Source organism: Rhinolophus ferrumequinum (genome assembly GCF_004115265.2).
Source record: "Rhinolophus ferrumequinum isolate MPI-CBG mRhiFer1 chromosome 5 unlocalized genomic scaffold, mRhiFer1_v1.p scaffold_110_arrow_ctg1, whole genome shotgun sequence".
Lineage (NCBI taxonomy): Eukaryota > Metazoa > Chordata > Mammalia > Chiroptera > Rhinolophidae > Rhinolophus > Rhinolophus ferrumequinum.
The window spans coordinates 12,318,735-12,339,336 of NW_022680355.1; the positions used below are offsets into that span (position 1 = coordinate 12,318,735).

Below are 20,602 nucleotides of genomic sequence, written 5' to 3' on the forward strand. Positions count from 1 at the left end.
GAGATCACTCACCTGTGTGCTAGGACAGTTTCCAGCAGTTTGCAGATGGTAAACATGCAGAGGCAGGGCGGGCAGGAGTCAGGCTTCTCATGACAGGAATCAAACACACACCAAGGAATTTGCAATCAGCCACTTAGTCAGAACAAGGCAAGACTGCATTCTGTGTACGTCCTGCCCTCCACTTGGAAACCAGGACAGGAGGGAGGGGTTCTAGTGTGTTCTCTTTACAAACGGACCCGGTGGCTCCATTCTACCACCTAATACCCAGAGTGTAGCTTAGCATCCAGGCCTCCATCCCTGCTCTGCTGCCCCTGGGAGCTGCCCAGTGTCACTGGACCACTGTTCCTGGGTCACTCCCAGCCTACTGCTGTCATTATGGGTCTCAGATGAGACCTTTGAAAGCCACAGAAACAATGCTTCTCGCCATGCTAGTGGCTTGAGGAAACTTGAGAAAGGTATCATATGGATGTTGCAAATAGAATACCAGGTAATTTTTAGCTGTGTACCTCGTATTATTGTACCCAAACACACTGAAATGCAATCCAGTGTTTATCTCTCCTGCCAGAATGGAAACAGCCACAGAGCTTGAACTATGCACATTTATCTTTATGTCCCCAATGCCTGCAACATGGTTGGTGCTCAATAATTGCTTGTTTTAAGAATGAATGAGTGAATGAATGAATGATGAAACTCAGCAATACTTTATCATTCAAATCAGAAACACAAACAATTCATTTTTTTTCCTAAGTATGGTTTCTAGGCCAACAGATACCTGTGCTATAAAGGCTTTTGACAATGGTCTTCATGACTTTATAATCTTCCTGGTGAGATACAGGACATAAGGCACGTGTGAAGAAAAGATGGGAGATACCAGGCTCCAAAGGCAAAATAAATAAATGAAACAAGAAAATGCACAAAGGCAAACTGTCTAATAAAGAGTACCCACAGATTCTGATAACCTAGGGAGAGTTTCCAGCCACGATGGTCACTGTGTTAGTAGTAAGAATAAAAAATGCAGCATTCTACGCTTTCCACGCCAAGGTTAGTTAAAGGCACAATCTCTTAATGTCATTACAGAGAGAGAGAGTGTGGGATTGCATGGAAACTGAGGTAGGCAATAGCCAGAGGACTTACTCAAATTCTCACATCAAGTTAAGATACCAAACTCTGATGGTGGGTGGATTCTGTTTTCCCTGTTGACAGCTGAATAATGAGCAGATATGCTTATTCTGGGCAGTAGTTTTTCTTCTGGCATGCCTGCGCATTAGGCAACTGTTTTGGTTCTTCTCACTTGACTTTCAGGAGCTGTTCTCCTTGTTTGTGTCCTGGGTACTCCTTTGTCCCCCCCCACCCCCAACCCAGGGCTTTGCAGGCTTCCTTTCTGGCAGGTTGTCAAATTGCAGACTGATAAGAACTTAAATGTTAATTACCCAGTGCCATTGGCGTTTTAACCTGGAAACTCCCTAGCTCTGAAATTCTTTCCTGATCTAGGATGTCAACTCAATTCATTGTAGTAATTATTTTGCAGTATATACATCTGTCAAATCATTATGTTATATACCCAAAACTACTGTCAATTATATGTTATATGTCAATTATATGTCAGTAAAAGAAAGAAAGATTTTTAGTAGAAAAATGTTAAATTGGGTTGGTGGGAAGCAGAAATTTCGGAAGAGGGAATTGGGTGTTTTCTAAACTGATAGGGTAGGTAAATAGATAGAAATGAGCAGGGGAAGGAGAGACTTAGCCCCAGTTAGAAAGCCTCTCGCTGCAGCTCCTACCTGGGTCAAGCCCTGGCAACTGCCCAGCTGGACTCCAGCTTACACATACCTCTAAGAGATGTGTTTCCACATGCCGCTAAATCAAAGAAATGCATTGTTAAATGCCAGAGGAGGGAGGACTCGGCACTTCTGGGGGAGGAGGAGAGAGAAGAGAATGGAGAGCAGAGGCAGTTCTACCTACAGGGATAAAGAAAAGCCTTCATCCATGTGAGGTGAGCCCCTCCAGGTCTCAGCGTGTGCTCGCTTTTCCTAATAAACTTCTGGCTGTTCTATACTGCACAAAATTCTGTCTCTTGACTGAATTCTTTCTTCAAGAAGACGAAGAGCCGAGGTACAATGTCATTCCCGGTAGCAAAACCACTCCCAGTAGGTGACTCAGGTCTTTGTCCTGCTCTTTCCAAAAGGACATCACGTGACTGGACACAGGGGAGGCTGATGGCTGCTCTTGGAGGCGCTCAGCTTTGAACTGAGGCTGCAGGGTGCTGGCTACTTTGGGAGACTGCCCGGGTTCCCATTGTGGCCATGGGGACAACAGCAGCTCCAAAACCTAAGGCATCTGTCTGCTGTCAGGGGGCACCTCTGGTGGGAATGATGATTTCAGCTTGGTGGCGTTTCAGGTCAGGCACGTTGGCTGCCTAGAGCTTGCACCATTGGTGTCCGTGTTTGAGGGCAGCTTGGCCATTTGTGTTGGGCCGTTGTAGAGATCAACGCTTTTCATATTTTATCAAAGTGGAGAAAAAGCACAATGAGAACTATGTGCTTAGCAACAGACATGGGTTTGTGAAGGAGCGAAGTGCAAAGCAGGGTGTGGATTTCAAATGTACAGCACATTGAAAAATCCTTGGCTTAGAATTAATTTATGTTAGAAGGGCAGGTATCTGAGAGCATCCCTACATCAAATATCATTCTAAGATTACTCTTTTAAAACTCAGAGTTGTGTTCTAGCCCAGTCTCTGCCACCTACTGACCAGGTTACTTTTGGGGGGCATCTCTAAAGGGATAAATTTGCACAGCGGAGCCCCAGGTTCTTTTGAGCTCTAACCTATGCCTCCAGAATTTAGTTCTGAAATAATGTTAGCTTTCGATGTCCTCCAGTGGCTAAAATTATAATTGCAGATTACACAAACACGGAATTTCTGGTTGCAAGAAGAAACCTAACTTCTACAGTGACACAGAGATTAATTACCCTTTTAAATGAAATCATGCAGGTACCACAATTGCCACACAAGCCCTCAGTAAACAGTGCAAATTAGTGCCACAGAAAGCTTGTCCTCACTGTACCAGAGGAACTTTCATGTAAGTGTCCAAAGAAACCTTGACAAATGTATTGACTGCAGTATAGTAATGGCAAAAAATTAGAAACAGCCCAAATGTCTACCAATGGGATCGTAGCATGTTTGCACCCTGAAATGCTATACAGCGGTGAAAATTAATTACCTAGAGTTACAGCTCTCAACCTGTGAGTGGAACTGTTAGGTCACAATGTAAGTGCATCTCGAATGCAAATTGCCCTCCCAGTTTTAACCATTAACGCTATTAGGTTGGTGCACAAGTAATTGCGGTTTTCACAATTATTTTTAACCTTTTAAACCACAATTACTTGTGCACCAACCTAATAGCCGTGTACGAGAGGTCCCATTTCCTCACATATTCACCCGATACTTGGAATTGTCTGACTTCATTTTTTTTTGTCAATCTGATGTGAAATTCTATTTTATCTTTTAAAATAAGTTTTCTCCTCATTACTAGAGAAGTGAAATGTGGGGGAGGGGATGAAACTCCAGCCACAGCAAGTTCACAGATAAACCCGTGGACCCCTTCCTTCCGCCGCTCTAAAGGCCGGGATGTTGTCCCTAGAGGACCACCTGGAGATGACGGAGCAGCTTCCAGCGGCCTACGGGGCCACTTCACCGAGATGCACGAGCTGAACCCGCAGGTGCAGAGGCAGTGGCTCAGCTAGAACAGAGAGTCAGAGGATTCTTGATGAATGTAAAATCCAAACCAAACCAAAACAAAAACGGAGAGAACGAATGGCATCATCATAAAAGATTCCTGTAAGGCTTTGGGAGAGGCCGAGGAGAAGGTGCAGCTGGCAAAGAGATCTCTGAGTCAGTGAAGTGACAAAGCTGGGTCAGGACGGACTAAGTTTCACATGGAGCTGGAAGCTGATGATGCTGGAATTGCAGAAATATTAGCGAGGCGCTCTTTGGATTCAGATACTCCTTCACAGCCAGGAAAGGATCACCACACTCACTCACGTACTCCCACGGGAAAAAGGAAATATAATCCGATTTCCCACCATCCGACAGCAGATCATGTTCCTGAAAAGAAGCTTATGTCGGAGCTCTTCTGTCCACCCTGACGTCAGATGCCTGTAAGGAAAATCCACTAGGTTGTGGGCATAACAATTCCACGGCCTCTTCCAGCAGCGCTTACAGCGTGAGCCCCCTCCACCTCTGGCATCCTGTCATATTGGCTCATTACATCAGGAACTTGTGCAGGGGCAACGCCTGTGGCAACAGACGACAGTGCACGCTACAGCTCAGATGAAAGAGGGGCAAAGAACATCAAATGTAAATTCCAGTTATGAAGCCTTCAGCTGGGAGGAGAATTTCCAGTGCCCAGGGAAAGGGCTGGCTGGTCACCATCTTCAGTACTCGTGATGATTTTAGCACAAATTGCCAGGTCCTCAGCAGCGGACTTGCGCAGTGGGAGAAAGAGCAAAACCAGCAGGACTTCAAGCCAGCAGTCATCATCTTCCTCCTCCATTTCTCCTCATCACATCCCTCATCATCCACAGTGGCCTGGAACTCTCGCAACAAACAGCTGTGGTACCAGAATCTGATTCCCCCATCAGGTTGATCGGACCGATGGCCTAGAGGCATCACGGTGTTGCCCTGCTCATCAGGTGTCCTTTGGTGGGATGGACTGTGATAACCGAGGTCGCCCTGTGGAATGGTTCCAGGAGGGGCCCGCCGACTGACACAAGCACCCGCAGGGAAATGGTACTGCCCACAATGCACTGCGGCAACGAAGCGCAGAGGCAGATGGCACAAACCAACGCGGTCACTTCATTTGAGGAAGAAAACAACTTCAACTAAACATCTTACAGAGGACTTTAAAAAAAGAAGACAAAAGAAAGAAGAAACAATGCAGTTCCAGGCAACCACTTAAAAATGTACATAAGACAATCCTGTAGGATCTTGAACTTGAATTTTATGGGCTGTATTTTAATAATGTAAGGAAATTATTTATGCACTTCTCGTGTGCCATGAATATTATTCCAGTTAGTCTTGGATTATTTCAGAGGCCAACACACGCAGACATTTGTACTCCTTCACCATTTTCTCTATGGGCATTCTATAATTCAGACTTCAGAGAATTCCAATGATGAAGATTTTAGGAAATACATTTTATATTCAACAGGTATATCCTGCTGCATGTACTGTACTCCAGAGATGTTCTGTAACACTGTATATAAATGGTTGCCAAAAAAAAAAGTGCTCCTAAAAGCAATTTAAGACAATGGTTTTATAAGTGCCTTTATAATAAGCTTTGTTTCCTTGTGAAACTAATTCAGCAGGCTGGAGGACATGGTTCATGTGATAAAATGGGCTGGTATCCTCTAGAGTATTTAGGTACATAAACAGAAACGCCTGTAGGTAAAAACTATCTGTGCCAGTAGTCTTTATATATTTCTGCATCCAGACAGTGCAGTTCATGAGCGTGGGAGTGGGAAGGGCTGAGGGCAAAGTGTATTAAGGTGATACAGTTTTATACCAAATATGTTTATTTTTGTGTGTGAGTAATCCTTATAATTGGAATTGTATTAGGTGTTCAAATAAAGTTTTTTAAAAATTAAAAAAAAAACACGTTAAGCATATTTTTCTACTTTTGCCATGTGATGTTCCTCTGTGAATTGTCTGTTCAAATCCTTATTCTATTTTTCTACTGATTTGAGTGTCTTTGTCTTATTTATTTGTATGAGTTCTTTACAGATGGATAAGAAAGTTTCTGTGGATATACACTTTGATCCCCAATGTGCGACTTGTCTTTTAACTTTTAAAATGGCCTTTTTTTCATATAGAAGTTTTACACTTTAATGTAATCAAATTTATAATTTTTTTCCCTTTATGGCTGTTTTACCTTGCGTATGTTGTGTTTAAGCAATCCTTTTCCACTCTTAAGACATACAAATATCCTACAAAATGTTCTTTTGAAAGTTCAGAAATTTTTTCGTCTAAGTGTTTAATTCACCTGCAATTATTTTTTGTGTATGGTGTGAGATAGGGATCTAGTTATAGATAAAGAGAAAGTCCTTTTTGTCTGTAACTAGGAGCCTCTTTCTCGCCTCTGTCTTTATGGTGTTGGGTTGGAATGGGAAGTATCATTATAAACTTATGTTTTATAATTATATCGATGTAGACATAAATATATAGATGGGTAAATATCAAAATATTTATTTGCACATGCTTTTATTTTTTTACATGTTTCCTAGCCCTATCCTCTGAGAAATTCTAAAAGCAAGGACACCCCAGTAACAATGTACACAGTTCCCAGATCTTGATTTCTAAATCCCATTTTCCACTAAAAGGAACCAGGGCTCTTTGGAGACATGGCTGATTCCGTCGAGAGCAGGGAGAGTATACGATGAGTCTAGAACATCTCGTTTAGCAGAAAGTAAGGAAGTGTTCAGAGAATGATGGGGACGTGTCAAAATAAAACAGAAGTCAGCTTAAAGAAGCTCTCACTAACCACGTCTGGGGCAATTTGAGCATTAGTATAAATAATTATAATTAAGGATTATAAAATCCTTAATTATATAAAATCCATAAAATAAAATAAGAATGCAGGAAGTACGTACTGATAAATAAATGCATCAATAAATACTCAGATAAATATAACAAATAAAGGGGAAAGAAAAGTAAATACATAGTGGAAAAGCCGGCCAGATCACTAATTTAACCAACTAATCGTTAATATTACCAGTAATGGGACGAAAATGCATCCTGTGCTAAAATAAAGGCATTGCGTAAACTTTGAGTTTTGGATTTTTTCATTTATTTTTATAATGGCTTTAAATTTCTCCTTCTCTCTCTCTCTCTCTCTCTCTCTCTCTCTCTCTCTTTCTCTCTCTCTCTCTCTCTTTCTCTCTCTCTCTCTACACACACACACACACACACACACACACACACACACACACGAATAAAATAGGTATAGATGTATCAAGCTTGCATATACTGTTTTTTCTTAGTGCAGAATCTGAAATTCTTTTCATGGCTATCCTTTTTCTCCTCATATCAGGACCCCTCATTCCCTGTGTTAACAATTTAATTTGTATTTTCATATTTTCCATACTCATCATCCTAAATAGACCTATACATGAATAAAGGTATATTGTAGTTTTTCTAACCCAAACTGGAAACCTAGAACTTATTAAAAAAAAAAAGAGACATATTTGATGCATAAAATGAAAACTTTAGTTTGGCAAAAGAAAAAAAAGCTCCTTATAAATTGAGTAAAACAAAACAGAACAGATAATGTAATGTAACCCCGTAGAAAAATGGACAAATGATATGAACAGAAAATATACAAGATCAAATCAGAATGGGCAAGAAGCACAGGAAGAGGTTGTGGCTTATGTGCAGCTAGTGCCAGCAGCAGTGAGGCAGCACTTTATACCCATCAGACGAGCAAAATGAAAAAGAACGATGTTGCTTGTGGGAACAGGTTCTCACAAGTCATCATTGTTGGAATTGCTAAGTGCAAAGTGGCAATAGACATTCAACCAGGCACTTCCTCCCCTGAATATCTGTCTCTTGGAAATAAATGCAAATATACAAGGCTATTTATTACTATATTGTTGGTAGCGACCACTAACTGGAAACAAACCAAAGGCCCATCGATGGGGAAATGGTTGACAGAATTATGAATACTTACCATAGAATATGATGCAGCCAATAAAATAAGGGAATTAGAAATTTACCAGATGACTTGGAGGGATTTCCAAGAAGAACTGTTGACTGAGAAATACATACATTAAAGTGTATATAATGATTTTATTTTTATAAAACAGAGAAAACCTCAAGCATCTTAAAGCTTCTGTCCATGAAAGTCTTATTCTCCTGTGTCCCTATTTAGTCTTCTACCTCTCATCCGATCTCGTTTCCAGCTCCTTCCCTCCATGAAAACGGCTCCTGCCAGTCTCCACTGACCTCAGAGATGCCAAATCTAATCGTCACTTTTTAGTTCTTGTCTTATTAATCTCTCAGCAACGCAGGAGACAATTGACCACACCCTGCTGCTTGAAATGTTCTTTTCATTTCACTTTGGTGACACCACGTGCTCCTGACTTTCCTCTCTGCTTGGTCCTTCTCGGGTTTTCTTCATCTCCCAATTCAGTAAACCTTGAATCTTGGGTCTTCTTCTCTCTAACATTTCCTCCAATATAATCCTCCCTGGTGACTTGAAACAGTTTCGATAGGCTAAGACTCCGACTTTTTAAATTTCCACCCCAAAACTTTAATCTCCAGGATCATATGCTAACTATCGATTAATATCACCACCTGGTCATTTTGCGTTTCTCCCCAGACCTTTCTTCCCTGTTTAAATAAACACCACCCAAACCTTGCTCATGCCAGAAACTTGGGAATTGTTCTCAGCACCTCTCTTTTCTGCCTCCACGTGTAATCTATGACCAAATTCTATAGATTCTATCTCTAAAATATAACCCAAATTGGTTTCTTTTCCTCTTCCTCTGTAGTTGCCTCCTCCCCTGTCCGGACACTTGCAGTAGTTTCCTGCCTGATTCCCTAGGTTTACTCCTCTCCATTCCAAACAATTCTCCAGTATCACATGAACTTTTGTACATTTATATGTATCAATCTGATCGTGTTACTCCCATGTTAAAACTTTCAACAGCTTCCCATTGCAATGAGAAACAATACTCGCTTAATAATGCCTAAAAGGGCCTACGTGCAATGTCCTACCTGTGTCTCTAACTCAGGCTCCAGCCACACTGACCTTCATCCAGATTCTTCAATGTACCAATCTCTGTCCTACCTTCAAATTCACTATTTCTTCTGCTGGACAAGCTCTTTCCCTCCGTTTTGGATCTGATGAATGCACACTTATTCATCAAATCTCAGTTTAAATGTCACTTCCTTAGAGAAACTTTCCCTGACCGCTAAACAGATCTAAAAATCTGCTATTCTTTCTCATAGATCCCTCTTTCTTCTCCTCCCCCACCCCATTCTTCTTTACAAAGCACTTAACATGATCACTAACTATATCCATCTTTTTATTTTACCAGAATGCAAGCTCCATGAGGACAGAGACCAGTGTCTGTTTTGTTTAAGGTGTGTCCCTAGCATAATGCCTCAGTTTGGGTCCTTGTATTTGTTAGTCAACGCTGGTCATTGTAAGAGAACTTGGGACTCTTAGCGCCAACACAATAGAACTTCATTTTTTGCTCATGTTAAGTTCAAAATGGATGTTTTTGATGAACAGTTGGGTGGATGGAGGATTCTACTCCATGCAGTGTCCAGGGAACCAGTCTGATAGAGACACCACCGTACTCAACGTGTGGCTTCCATAATATCCTTAGATGTAAATATCTTGTGGAAGACAGCAAAAAGGGAGAGTGGAGAGTATTATGGGAGGTTTTTGTGGGTCAGGCCTGGAAGTAGCTTGCATTATTTTCTCCCACATTTTATTGGCTAGAGGCACATGGCCTCATCTAACTGCAAGGGAGTCTGTCAAATCTAGCCTAGTTGTGTGCTCATGAATAAGAGGAAAAAGGAATTTGGAGAACAGATAGCCTGTCTTTGCCATGGCACTCACTACATTTTTGTTGAATAAATTAGCAACGAACTTTACACATGAATGTGGGATTTATTTTCTTCTTCTTCATCTTCTTCTTCTTCTTCTTCTTCTTCTTCTTCTTCTTCTTCTTCTTCTTCTTCTTCTTCTTCTTCTTCTTCTTCTTCGTCTTCTTCTTCGTCTTCTTCTTCGTCTTCTTCGTCTTCTTCGTCTTCTCCTTCTTCTTCTTCTAGCTATCCAGTCAGTTATCCTCAGTATAGACATAACTCAAGATTCCCCCAGAAATATCTTCATTCTGATGATTACCCTGAGTCAGTAAGACTAACTGAACTTTAATTCAGGGAACTACACAGTGCAACTTACAGATATTTCTGTCAAAAGCAATTATAATGCCTTCTGGTACTTGAATAATTAGCTCTCAGGAATAAGTAGGACTCTGTTTTCTGGAGCAAATCATTCTCTGAAGGTTCTTTTTCTGGAGCAAATCATTCTCTGAAGGTTTTGAATAGGATATGAATTGTAAAACATTAAAAAGAAAACCCTAGGCATACTAATCTTTAGGTGGCTTTATTTAAATTTGGCAAGCTGTACACCTAGTTCCCAGATAACATATGGATGTTATAGGGTTCCTAGGTGAAGGGGGTCGTGTGGTGATAGAAGGAGAACTGACTCTGGGTGGGGAACACACAGAGTGATAAATAGATGATGTATCACAGAATTGTACGCCTGAAACCTGTGTAACTTTACTAACCACTGTCACCCCAATAAACTGAATAATAATAAAAACAGTTCCTAGGGTTTGTGTGGTGTTGGGAGTAACATATTTTGGTTTCTTTAAAAAAATTAAAAAATGTAGCATACATAACAAAGAATATAGGAAAAGGCAAATGTGCAGTTTAAAGAAAAAAAATCCATATATCCACCAAAAAAGCCAGTAAGTAGAATATAACTATGCTTCAGGAATCCTGTGTCCCCCTCAAATCTCCCAGAGGTGACCACTATCTGAATTTTATTTTAATTTCTTTCCTTTATTTTTAAAAATCAATTCTTTGCTTCTTTGACTTTTGTTTATGACTTTTACATACACAGAATCAAAGTGTATATATTCACCTGTGACTTAGTTCTGTTACTCAACTTTATGCCTTTGCGATTCAAAAATGCTGATGCGTGAATTGTACATCAGTTTTAACTGTTGTATTTATATTTCATTGAATGAATATGCTATAAATAATTGTCAATTTTACACGTTTTACTACATGGAGAATTCCAACCACACGTAAACATAGAATAGTATAATGAATCCCCTTGTACCCATTATCCAGGTTCAACAATTACCAAATCATAACCAGTCTTCTTTCATTCGTACCCCCGCCTAATTCATTCTCACCAGTATTATTTTGAAGCAAATCCTATATATCATCATTTCACTGTATCTAAATACATAAAATAGTATACATGTATTTCTAAATTTCTCTGAACAATGAAAAAAAAACACCCAATCACAATACCATTATCATACCAAGAAGATTAACAATAATTCTTAATACCATCAGATTTTACTCTTCAAATTTCCAATGACTCACTTTGTTTTTGTTTTTCTTTTTTGTTTTTTTTTTTTTAAGAAAAATCAGGATCCAGATAAGGTCCACACACTGTGATTAACTGATGTCTTTAAGTCTCCTTTAAAAAAAAATATTATTAGTTTCATGTGTACAAAACAATGTAATAGTTAAACATTTATACCCCTCATAAAGTGATCTACTACGCCCCCAATCTACTACCCCTTTGACATCACACACAGCCGTTACATTTCCACTGACTATCCCTTATGCTATACTCCATATCCCATGACTATATATATGTATGTGTGTATATATATATATATATATAAAATTATAGTTGACATTCATTGTTCAGCTTCAGCTTCAGGTGTACAATGCAGTAACCAGGAACCTACACTGTGCATGAAGTGGTCTCCCTAATAAGATAAGTGTCGGATACCCTACCAAGTGTTCTTAAATCTGTAGTTTTACCTCTTCCCCCTTTTCCTTGCAATTTATTTATTGAAAAAAACCTTTATCATACACAATTGTCCACTTTGGGTCTTGCTTGATTACATCTCCAGAGTGTACTTTGACATACTATTCTATGTTCTGTATGTTCTATAAATTATACTTGGATATAAAGATTTGGCCAGATGCAGATTTTATGTATGTATGTATGACAAGACTGCTTTATAGACAATATTCTGTTCTTTCATGGGACAAATAAAACATGGTTGTCTTTCTTTTGGAGATGTTAGAAGCTGTTGATGCTTAATGCCTAGATCGATGAATTCGTTAGATGTTACTATTTATCCACTCAAATGTTGGTGGGCATTTGGGTTGTTTTCAGGTTTTTGCTGTTGTGAATAATGTTGCCATACATATTCTTCTGCTGCCTTCTGGTTAATAACTTGAACAAGAATTTCTCCAGAAATGGGATGGCTGAGTTGTAGGGTATATTCAAGTTAAACTTGACTAGCCAATGCCTAACTGTTTTCCAAAGCAGTTGTGCTAATGTGTACTTTCAGCAGCAGTGGAGGAGAATTTTTGCTGCTTCACTTCCTTGTCCAACTTGTTTTGTCCATCTGGTGGATGTGTAATGGTATTTCATGGCAGTTTCCATTTTCACAGTATTGGAGAGAAGTAAAAGGAAATTTAGTGTAAAAGTTTTATGTGACCGAGGACATTCCTCACCATTCAATCTGAGTTGGCTTTAATAGGACTTATGTAAGAAAGAATTAAATCCAGATGTTTGTTGCTCTTTATAACTTCATAAAACAGGACTTAATACTGGTGTTCTCTGTCCACCCCCAAAGTTGGAGTACATATTTCTTTTTCATTTTATGTATGCCTTCTGGAATTTTGAATTGGAATTCCATTTCAACTCTTCCTAGAAGAACTTTCAAACCCCACAGTTTTGATAATAGCAGTATATTCTCCATGTGGGTTGAATTGAGTAAACCTACATATGGGTAACTCCCATTTTGTAGCATGGAGGACACATTATAGCAAGAATGTTGTTATACGGAGAAGCTCTCATTTTCATGGAATGGGAAACATAAGATTAAGGTAGCAAACCAAGATGAAGTTCTTTTGTTCATGCAATTACTCCAATGGCAAAATTACAAATCTCGTAATGTACAAGGTTTAGTTCATTATGCCTTTGGTGAAGTGTGTTAAAAGGCCAGTTGATACTATGACAAACACAAAATTTAAGAGACCTCGTTTAATTCTGGGCTCTCCTCCATTAGAAGAAATCTGCTAGTAGCTCGTTAACGGTGTATGACAAGGTTGTGGGACAGAGTACAAGCCAGTCCTTTAATACTGGCCACTAACTTCTCAATAAATGTCTTCATTTATTGGTCGGTTGATTTTGAGAAGATTTGCAATTTGTTCTCATTGAGGGATATTTATGGGATTGTTTAATGTGTTACCAATTTGGCAGGACATGCGCTTTTAAACTAATGTAAATCTTTAAGTAAATGAAGAAAGCTCCGAAGTTGGAATTTCAAGTGCCCGAGATCACAGCTGGTTTTCTGTTTGGGACTCTTCATCACACTGGCTGAGAGAGGCTGACAAGAAACTACCTTTTTTCTTCAATGCCTGCCATCTTCTTGGGAGGAAATCTAGGGCAGAGGGTGGAGCTTTATTTCTAGGTCAACAGCTGCCAAGGTTGACCCCAAACAGCTTCATGACAAGGGCGTTAAGTGTTTGGAAATGCATAGCAGCACTTTTGGTTTTTAAAAATGGCCCCGGAGGTGGTGGTAATGGACATGGTTGGCAGTGTGTGCTTGGGGGATCAGGGAAGCAAACAGGGAGTTGAATAGTTCCACCCAGCAAATAAGGGTTCTTCCCCAAATGCCAATCACCCTGCTGAGAAACATTGCAGACTTATTCTGGGGAGTCAGTGCTTTGGCCTTTGGGTTTTATAGAAAATCCAAAAGCTTTTAGGCAATAAGTGATTTTTAAGTCTCTACTTCATAATGAGAGAAGAGCCTAGAGTTCATAGCCCGACTCAGTTCTCCCGTAGTGATGTGTGTAACCTCGGCCTAGTTACTTAGCCGCTCTCTACTTCACTTCCTCATCAGTTAAATGAGGATAATCTTAGTAGTTATGAAGAGAAAATGAGTGAATGCATTTAAAGCACATAATAGGCACTCAAAACTGCTGGCCATGGTTATTTTTTTTCCTCATTCTTCTTGGGAACATTTGCCATTGCCCGGCAATTAACGCAGAAACATCACTCTGACATGGGAACTCTCTGGAAGAGTCCAACAATATTTTCTCTGGGATGAGACAAATTCCTGTGACGCCAAGTCAATGCAAAAATAAAAATAAAAAAAGGACAAAAGGGATCATTGTAAGACAACAGAGGACATCATAAATATAACTGACTTTCTGATGTTTGTCTAGGGGTTGGCAAATTCTAGTCCTTAGATGAAAGTCTGTTTTGTAAACAAAGTTACATTGGAACAGCTGTTTGTTCACATATTGGCTATGACGGCTTTCCTATAGCTGGATTGAGTTGTTGCAACAGCCGAATTGAGTTGTTGCTTCAAAGCATAAAATATTTACTGTGTAGTCCTTTACAGAAAATGTTTGCTGACCTGTGGTCTATCACATAATTTACCTTATGCTATGGCCACTTACCACTGTTACCTGGTGGCCATTTCTAAACATAGTTCAAAAAGATAAAAACAAAGGGTTTCTACAGGGACAATAATACTGATGATAATAGCTAACATGCATTTGCTTACTATGGCCAGGTGCGCTTCTAAGTATTTTACAGGTCTTAAACCCTTTCAAATAAGTACCTAAAATAATGCTTGTCAGTACCGCCCTCAAGTTTATTCAGCTAGCTACTGGCAAAATCAGCCTGTGAACCCAGGCAATAGCCAGATGTTGAGGAGAGACTTTTAAATGTGATCAATTTATGGTAAGAAGAATCTAGGAAACGATACTTGGGCAAAGGAGAGTTTAATTATCTTGGAATTTGCTTTAAGATGTAAAATAAATTCATTATCCTCAGATCAGTGTACAAATTCAATACAATCCCAATAAAAATATCAAATGGGAATTTTAAAAGTCAAATTTAAGCTCATTTAAAGTTTATTTGTAATGGTAACTATAAGAATGGACAAGAAGTTTTTGAAAAAGAGCAATTACCTTACATGATATCAGATCATCTTATAAAATGATGGTAATCAAAACAGTTGGTTCTTGGCAGAAGAATAGATAAACAGCTTGATAGATCATCATGAAGAACACTCAATGATCTGTATGGTAAAATAATACATGACAAAGACAGAATTTTAAATCAGTGGGGAAAGGATGAAGTATCCATTTGATAAGCAGTATTGAGTGACTCGGTTTTCCATTTGAAAAATCAGTAGGGCTAGCTCCCTACGTCACCCCATAATTAAAGAAATTCTTAATTGATCAGATCAGGGCTTCCTACCAATGTGCTTCTGCACTGCTAGAGCATACGTTGGTTACAAGTGGCTTGAGTTACTGATCCCTTCAACAGTTAGGCACAACTAGTGGTGTCAGAATTCCTAGGCTTGTTGCTGTTTTCCACAATCATTCATGAGCCCAACTGCTCAGGTACCCTAGTTTTCTGTGAAAAGATTTTAATTTTTTATGAGTTTCAACAACTCTAAAAAGGTTAGGCATCAGAGAGGAACGGGAAGACACAAACACACACACACACACACGCGCGCGCACACACACACAGAGACAGAGAGGGAGAAAGAGAATATCTCCTGAGACCTTCAGAATGTCCCACTCAAGGAGTTAGCTGAGTACTGTTTAGCGTTTGTGCATGAAGAAATTGCCCACGGAGGGGAGAAACCACCAGAAAAGACTAGAAGGAACAGTGTCCAGAGCTCACAAAGATCCCAAGATGGTGCCCGTTTACAGCAACTGGAGCATAAAACCTCATACTCCACGGAACAGTGGCTACAGTACAAAGAAGGATCTCCCCTCAGTACTGTGGGAAAACTAGCCTTAGACTAAACATTTTTCTAGTCTTGCCTATCAGCTTCAAGCAAGATCTGAAAGGATCAAACAGTTTCCAAATAGCTTTACCACAGCACGGGACAAAGGTCAAAAATACTCCCTGGAGTACAAAAATATCCAGGACCCATAAAAGAAGACTTTCAATGTCTGATACCCAATAAAAAACCTACCAGGCATACAAAGAGAAGGGAACATAAATCCCACAGTGAGGAGGAAAAAAATCATTTAATCAAAATGGATTCAGAAATGAAATAGAGAAAATTAATAGGCAAGGACACTGAATGTATTGTTATAACTGTATTCCATAAGTTCACCAACGTAGAAGAAATATTGAACATGTTAAGTATAGACCTGGAAGGTATTTTAAACATCAAATTAAACTTCTAGAGGTGGAAACTACAATGTCTGAGATGAACAGTCCATTAACTGAGATTAATGGCAGATTAGATATCTCAATAGAAAATATCTGTAAACCTGGAGAGTAGCAATAGAAATCATCCGAGATAAACCCTGAGAGAAAAGTGACCAAAAACAAACCAAACAAAAAACCAATAATGACAATGACAGGACATCAGTATGACCTACTGGATACCTTTAAATGGATATATATATATATATATATATATATATATATATATATATATATATATATATATGTAATTAGAGTTCTCAAAGGAAGGGAGGAGGCAGAAAACAATATTTAAAGAAATAACAGCCCCCAATTTTACAAATATGATGAAAACTTCAGAGTCAGTAGGCTCAATGAGTCCCCTAACACAGGGAGCCATGAAATCAACTGCACCAGGTCATCAGGATATCTCATGATCAAATTTCTTAAAACGAGAGAGCAAGAGAAATCTTAAACCCAAGAAAATACATACAGACACACACATTGAAAATTTGCAAGAAATATTGGCTCATTCACAAATCTCAGGTATGAACCCCCTAGTTTAGTTCAAGAAGGTGAGGGCATGAGGACAAGGTGAGAGGGACGTGACAAATCGTACTGCAAGGCTTTGGTTCAAGTTACTTCCATCCATAAAATTCCCTTGATGGTGAGAATCCTGGGGCCATACATTTGTGTGATTCTGGGCTTGGTGGGGTCATGGTACGGATGGAGCTCCTTTGTCGGTAATTGTCTAATGTTTTTCTCCTTTGAGAAAGGATTGGACCAGTTTATCGGCTACTTGGCAAATGTGCCTTCTGGGGGAGTCAAACACTGACCCTGATAAAGCAGTGTGGATTCTTGATATGGTCGACCAGACATATAATGAGTGCAAAATACACGCGATTCTTATTTTGGTTCCCCTGTGGGGTTCAGCCATTTTAGGACTAAACCCTGCCAGTAGGATCAGCTTCCCTCTTAATAAATTGACCACGGTGTAATTTATTCTCGGAGGAAATACAATTTTGGGGCACTAGAGGTCTCCACCTTACCATACAACAAACAACATCTCAGGAAAACCTTAAAAGAACAATTTCCACGGCACAACGAGTGGGTGTCTTGTCCCTGGGGGGTAGGGTGGGAGGGGGTTGAGGAGAGGGTAATCTGTGTGACCGTGGGGCAGCTCAGTAGGTAGTTTCTACTTTCTCTTGAGTGGATGTCATCTGTTGCTGTTTTGAAATACTGACTGAAATTTGAGTAGGCTTTGCTGGACTTAGATTTTCCACTTGTTTTTCAGATTTATATCTTTGGTTGGACACCCAAAGCTTCTTAAACACTGGAAAAAACCAATAACCACGCGGTCATAATTACAAGCATTTGCAGAGAAATTCTCTTCCTCTTTGGAATTTAAACTGACTTTTTCCAAATAACAACATCCCTGTTTTTAAATTGATTACATGCCCCGTTTGCAGTTGAAAGGACCCCATGTGAGTTCAGAGAACTTTTGGGTTTATTAAGAAGAAAGGAAGAGATGCACCTCTAAAATCTGTGAGGTCAAATCAGTCTTTGAGTATGAAAAATTCTCAGATTGATAAAATTTCTTGGTAATTGTCCTTGCCAGAGGATGCTGGCAAACTACCAAGAACTGACAGGAATGCTTAGAATTCTGTCAGGTGTAAATCCCCACGTCCTCTCTCCCCTCAGAAATCAGTCAGGGTGTTTCTGACTTCCTCAAGGAGACAGGAAGCAAAGCTAAGCCTGGTTGTTCCTTCTTGTTGCCATCAGTTCCTTCTCTTCTCTCTCTAGCCTTGGTGGTCGACTGCAGTAAGAGGAAGGGAACCCTCTCTACCGTTCCGTTCCCTACGGGGTGCTTTCCAACCCTTTCCCCACTCTTGACACTCAATTCAGAAGCTGTGAGTGCCCCTCGCTATCCAAACTCTCATGGCTACTAAGGATTCATAGCGGTTAAAGGGAGACTTGGCGACTGATTCCATTATAACTAGAATCGAATGTTTGAAAACTCTCTAAAAGCCTCTGACAAAGTGCTTGTATAGTCTGTGCTTGATTAGTTCCAGCTCCAGGGGACTCCCTACCTCCCAAGGAGCCTGCCTGTCTGCCTGCCTATCTAGTTACTATCCATCTATCTATCTATCTATCTATCTATCTATCTATCTATCTACCTACCTACCTACCATGTCTTCCTGAACATAAGACCTAGCTGGACAATCATCTCTAATGCGTCTTTTGGAGCAAAAATTAATATAAGACCCAGTATTATATCATATTATATTATATTATATTATATTATATTATATTATATTATATTATATTATATTAATTTTTGCTCCAAAAGACGCATTAGAACTGATTTTCCGGCTAGGTCTTATTTTCAGGGAAACGGTATCTATCATCAGTCTATCATCGATCTATTACCTCTCTTCATTTCTCTCTGTCTCTCTCTCTACACACACACACACACACACACACACACACACACACACACACACAGTGTATGTTAAATGTCTGAGTTTAAAGTAATAAATGCAAATAATTTTAAATCTCTAGCTGTTTCTCCTTAATATATCTCAAGCAGATATGTGTACTGCTATGTCTTGATTTTTAGCCTTTGAGGTTATTTTTGTGCTTCCTACTGATGAGAATTTATTATACCTTCTCTCCCATACACATACCCTCTGCTCACCCTCTATTCGCCCAGTTAGGTTATAACTCTCAATTTGATTAATTTTGCATGTATATAATTACTGGCATGTAATTATTACAGTGGATCTATTTAATGTATTATGGTTACCTTTGCATTTTTGAACAAATTTTTATTTTATTTAGGATTAAGAATTACCTCATTTATTAATAAGCTTGGTTTTTGGTGTATCTATCACTAATTCACCCCCAAATCTTAGACAGAACTGAAATCTCTTATAATGCGCTTACGTACACCAGATATTCCCATCTGTATGTTTGGGTTTTTTCCCTAAGGGAGAACCTTTTTATAGCCCTCTGTCGTCCTGCTATAGTCTGAACTGGTTGCTCTCCAGGGCTCCACTACAGCATAGCTACTGCCTTGCAACGTCTTTTTATAATTATTCTGGAAATTGTTTTTGCTCCATTGACTCTTCAGTTGGGTCCTCTGTTTTCAAGTTCCTCTGTCTTTGTCTTTCTTGCTTAAGTTCCCTTCCCCGGTATTATAACGCCCTCCCCCCTCACACTTTTTTTTTTAAATGTAAAATACATCCTCTTGATAAAGGGTGCAGGGGAGATAAATTTTTTGAGAACTTGTGGTAATGTCTTTATTATATCCTAACACCTGAATAACAGTTTTGGTTAGTGATGGAATTTTGTGTTTAAATTTGTTTTCTCTCAGGGTTTTTGAAGACATCATTCCATTGTCTTATAGCTTTCAGTGTTACTATGAATAGTCACATGTCATTCTGTTCCCTGATCCACTGTATGTGGCCTCTTTTTTCTCTATGGAAGGTTTTTGGATCTCTCTGTCTTTCTCTCTCTGTCTGTCTGTCTCTCTCTCCAAGTCACCAGTGTTCTAAAATTTCTTTACTATGTGCTTTAATGGGGATCTTTTCACCATTAATTTTACTAGTCATCAAAATAGTCTGCTAAAACTGAAAACAGTATTTTGGTTCTGAGTGGTTTTCTTGTACTATTTCTTTCATGACTTCCTCCCCTTTGATATTTTTGTTTCTCTATTTGAAACTCCTATTATTTGGACATTGAACGTCAGGACTGAAACTTTATCTTTTTTTCTAACATTTTCTAGCTCTTCTTTTGATCTATTTTTTGGGGGATTTCTTTAACTTTATTTTCCAAACTATTGGGTTTTTTAAAAAAATTTATCTTATTAATTTTTTAAATTTACCAAATAACTTTTCTTCTTCTGAATGCTCTCTGAAATTCTTTTTTCTTTATAGCATCCAGATCTTTTCATGGGTGTAATATGGAAGCAGTACTTTCTTTTGTATCTCTGAAGATAATAATAATTGTTATCATTTAGTTTTCTCCTGTTCCCCATATTTTCTCTGTTGTCTTTGTCTTCTCACGGTTTTTTGTTTTTTTCCTGTTAGTTTGGTTTCTGTCTTTTAAGTGATAGCTTTTCTTCAAGTGCTTGGTGATTCTTAGTTATCTGTTCACATTTTGGAGAAAGAGACTAAAATGATGATTGGGAATTTTCAGTGCCTGTGATGGGTTGTCACATTGGTGGAACTCACTTAAGTTTAAAGAGGCAGGAACCCAGCCATTTCCATGAGAGTCTTAAACAGCTGGGTCTATTGGCCTTGTCTCTTGAGCAGACCGGTTTCCTCAGAAAGGAATCCCATAATCTCCAGCTATCGGAGAAATAATTGTTCTGGAAATGAAGTGAGGGAAGGTGCTGGGGTGGCAGGGGTCTCCCCATTCAATATATGGACTTTAACTTAGTCTCCCACCTTTTGACATAATGACTTATCCCCAGTCTGAAGGTCCCTGAGTTCAGATCTTTTCAAGGGAGCAAATCTTACGTCTTCTGTTGGCTGCTAGATTCAGTG

At 39.2% G+C, this 20,602-nt stretch overlaps 1 pseudogene; it reads left to right on the forward strand.

The window, feature by feature from the left end:
* The first annotated feature begins 3,625 nt into the window (after positions 1-3,625).
* Positions 3,626-4,955, forward strand: LOC117019118 (inhibitor of growth protein 3-like; annotated as a pseudogene).
* Positions 4,956-20,602: the final 15,647 nt, after the last annotated feature.